The sequence below is a fragment of the Petaurus breviceps genome, unplaced genomic scaffold (assembly GCF_028583685.1).
Source record: "Petaurus breviceps papuanus isolate PSGF00001 unplaced genomic scaffold, PetGlider_PUasm1.0 91133, whole genome shotgun sequence".
NCBI lineage: Eukaryota > Metazoa > Chordata > Mammalia > Diprotodontia > Petauridae > Petaurus > Petaurus breviceps.
The window spans coordinates 1-4,321 of NW_027187419.1; positions in this window are offsets into that span (position 1 = coordinate 1).

The window sequence follows — 4,321 nt, forward strand, 5'->3', positions numbered from 1 at the left end:
TCTCTCTCTCTCTCTCTCTCTCTCTCTCTCAAGAACTGGTGATCTCATCATTTCTCTCTCTTTCTCTACTCCTCTAGTTCTTTCTTTCTTCTTACCCTGGAATAACTAGAAGTCACCCCTAGGTTAGTAGAGGAGAGCAAAGCACCTGCCCTGGGTCCTGAGAGCCAAGCACTTTTGTGAGACCAGGCTTAGTAGAAGCCAGGGCTTGGAGCCTAGTCCTACACTGAGTCTGGACTCCAGAATCTCCTCCCAGGCCCCCTCCTTTGCTGAAGCTCACACTTCAGGCGTTGGCCTCCCCCTCCCCACTCCTCAACACACATACACACACATCCCCCCCCCCAACCCCCTCTTCAGATGGAGGGACTGCTAAGGCTTTGATCACCACAGCCTGCTGCTTCATCATAATGCGGCTTGGATTTCATTATCTTGTTTGTCTGGGGCTCCCAGTGTCCTGTTAAAGATCATTTGATCCGGGAGCTGTACTCCACGGGAAGCATGGTTTTAATCCATAAAGCTTAACAACTCCCCTCAGCTGCCGTGGTGCCGGGAAGAGAGAGCCGGGCTGGGGATGGTGAAAAGCCAGACTGGAAGCAAACAGAAGGCTTGCTCTGCTCAGAACTGATCCGTCGCCATCGCCTCCACAAGCCCTGTGGATAGAGAAACAAGACCTTTTCCCTGAATATACTTTGGTGCAAACCTACAGGAGGCCATGTGCCCTTGGGTCGTCTTCCTTTCCGTCTGGGAGCCCAAGTGGCTTTGGTCCAGTTTTGTGCACGTGCTAGCCATTGCCAAAGGAGTGAGGACCAAAGCAAGGAGCCGCAGGTAGCCCTGAGAGTTTGACTTACTCAGAGTCACATAGTCTATATGTGGCTATAGGTGTCAAAGGCAGGCCTTGACCCCAGGTCTTCCTAACCCCAAGGCTAGCGGTCTGCTGGTTCCTTTGGTGTTTTAAGGGCGCCGATGCAGGATTTGGACTGTGCATTGTTTCTCATTTTTGTTTCATGGTTGACCCAACTACTTTCCCCATCATATATGGCCCCTCTTGTGTCTTCTATATGATTTGGAAAAAACAAAAACAAAAAAGAGAGCTCCAGACTAGGAGCCAAGAAACCTATGTTCTAGCTAGAAGACTTTGATTCCAGTCTTGGCACTGATATACTTTATTCACTAAGTGACCTTAGACAGGTCACTTTCCTTCTCTGGGACTCAATTTTCTCATCGGTGAAATACAATGTCTGGGATAAGATGACATCTAAGTTTCTTTCTAACACACACAAGTTCTGGAATTCTTTCCAGGCCACCCAAAGGGGTTCACTTTCAGGATAACACATGATTTCCTATGTAAGGGTGCTCGAACACTACCTAAACAGGAGGTGACTGGCACAGAGAGGCATGTGTGCCCAAGAGATCATTGGCCACCTCAAGTTCCCTCCCTCATATGGTGATGCCCTACTGTGGTCTTCCCTGAGGCTCAGAGCTTTGGTAGAATGAATGGTCTGCCTCTAGATGGCAAAGTAGATAGATCTCTTGGAGTCAGGAAGACTCTTCTTCCTGAGTTCAAATCTGGCCTCTCTAGATATATGACTCTGAGCAAGTCACTTAACCCTGTTTGCCTCAATTTCCTCATCTGTTAAATGAGCTAGAGAAGGAAATGGCAACCTAATGTAGTGTCCCTGCCAACAAAACCCTAAATGGGGTCACAAAGTTGGATAAGACTGAAGAAACAACTCAACAGCAAGAACAATGGGGTCACAAAAAGTCAGATATGACTCAACAACGAAAGAGTCTACACTTTTTAAGGTTGGGAACTGTTTAATTTTTTTACTTTGTTTCCCTAGAACAGTACCTACCCCCTCAAATCATAGATTTAGAGTTAGAAGACACAGTAGGGATCATTTAGTCCAATGCAATCATTTCACAGATGAAGATACTAAGGCACAGATAGAAGTGACTTTCCAGAATTTACATAGGTAATCAGTGTAGAACATCAGGACCTTGGACTCCAAAGCCAGTCTTCTAGTATTTAAAAAATGCATATTGAGAGGGAGGGGGAGAAAATTTGAACCTCAAGGGACCGTGGCACTGAATGTTGTAAACTAAAAGTAAATAAACAAATTAATTTTTAGAAAAAGAATAGGAAGCATAAAGGAAAAAAAAGAAATGCATATTGGTTTGGATTGGGTTAGTTATGGTCTCAGTTCCTCGCCCTGTGAATCTAGTGACTTCACATCTCTCTGCTCCCTTTTTGGACTCAGTCCTGTGCATGGTCACATCCATGTATCTTAGACTCTCTGCACCCAGAGAGGAAGAGACTGGTCCATCTTTGGCAGCACCTAACACAGCTCTATATGCCAATGGGCACCAGATTTAAAGGTTTTGATGATGGAAAATTATTTTCACTCAGGCAAGAGTGAACAGATGAAACCTTGCTGAAAGTCTCCAAGAGAGATCAGTTGATTGTGGAATCATTTTTGTGAGGCTGGGAAAAAAAATTTTTGTTGGTTTCCTCAAAGGAATATGTTCCCCAGTGGTTATAAAGTCGATGGTTTGAAAAGCACAGATGGTTCTCCGATCCTCCTTCCCAGCTTATTCTGGCTTTTCCACCTCAGTAAACAGGGTTTAGATGCAGCCAGAGGCTTTGGAGCAAGGGGTGCTTCTGGTCAGTCAGCATTCTCATCAGTGTGGGGCTGCCTGGCGTTTCTCTGTCTGGTTTGTTCCTTTTTTCTTCAGTTTCCTCTTGGTCTTTCTTGTAGGCCCTTTTTTGGAGCCTCCACCTGCTCTGCTTCAGAAAAATAAGGCGGCAAATGGTTACTGAGTTAGCTCCAATCTGACTCCAGTCAGAGACCATAATTCAGTGTCAGTCACTGTCTCCCTCTGGAGAGGGGGCTGGTCTATCAGCCCCTGAATTTATATTTTGTGTGGAAATGGAGTCTATAGCTTACTATGAACTTAACATGTTCAGGTGACTTTACTATTGTATGGTCTCTAGAAAGCATTCCCTTTGTTTTCTCTCCTTGTTTGGCCGAGTGAATTGTCTGGTTTTCCCATAGTTCCATGGATTAAGGAGGGGGTGAGGATGTTTGAGGTCAGATTTAGGTGACTAACTGTATGCTTAAGCCTATCCTTTTTTTCTCTCTGAATCTCATTTTTATTCAACTTTATTTCCATTACCTGGTAAATCTCTACATGTGAACCAGATCTCAGACAAACATTTGCTATTTCTCATGCCCTATGCCTTTCTGGTCTGCTTTATAGTCATTGTTTAGGTCTTATAAGAACCATGTTTTAACTCATTATATTGCCTCTAGCATCTAGCATGTGCCATCTCAGGGAGGGAGGGAGGGAAGGGAGAGAGGGAAGGATAGAATGTGAAACTGAAAACTTAAAAGAAAAGTTTAAAATTGCTGTAACACAATTGGGGGAAAACAAAATATTATGAAAAATGAAAAAAATCATAGGTGCTTAATAAATGGTTAATGAATGTTGACCCTGTGCAGTCAGGGAGTTTATATTTCATGAGATCCCAGTACCTGCTATGGAAGCCTAGTGTCCAGATGGAAATATTTTATAATTACACCATGATCTGCCCTGAAGTATTGTGTTCAGTTCTGGTTACCATATTTAGAAAGGACAGAGTCAATCTGGAACACATTAAAAGGAAGGAATGTGGTACTGTTGAGAGAACAATAGATTTAGAGTCCAAAGAACTGAGTTTGACTACCAGCTTAGCTGTTTACTGCCTATGTGACCTTGGACAAGTCTTTGTCTTTCCAGGACTCAGTTTCCTCACCTGTAATATGTAACCCCTGGTTGTTGCTCTTTTCTCTCTAGGAGGACCAAAGTGACATCCCGATGTTGGAGTCAAGGTACAATGTGTCTGACTGTAGCTGATCAGACCAGTACAAGCTCAGAAGACTCTACCACAGGTCGGGCACAAATAGTGCCCATGAACGTGTGGGGTGGAGATGTCTCTAAATGTGCACATCTCACATTTCTTCTGAGCTTCTGCAATGCTGCTTCACTCATAGAGCATGGTGCCCTCTTAGATGTGGGTCAGTCCTTTGATAGAATCTCCCCTGTCTCAGAATCAGTTTTGAAGGGTTGGTCCCTTTCAGCTCCAATATGCTGTAACTCTAATCAGGGTGGTGAGGTGACTTTAAATCAATCCATACATTAATTAATTAAAGGGATATTTAGCCTAAACAGGAGAAGACTTAGGGAGAACACAATAGCAGACCATCATATATTTAAAGGGTTGTCACATGAAAGAGGGATTAGATTTATTCTATTTAATTACAAAGGGAAAAACTAGGAACAATGA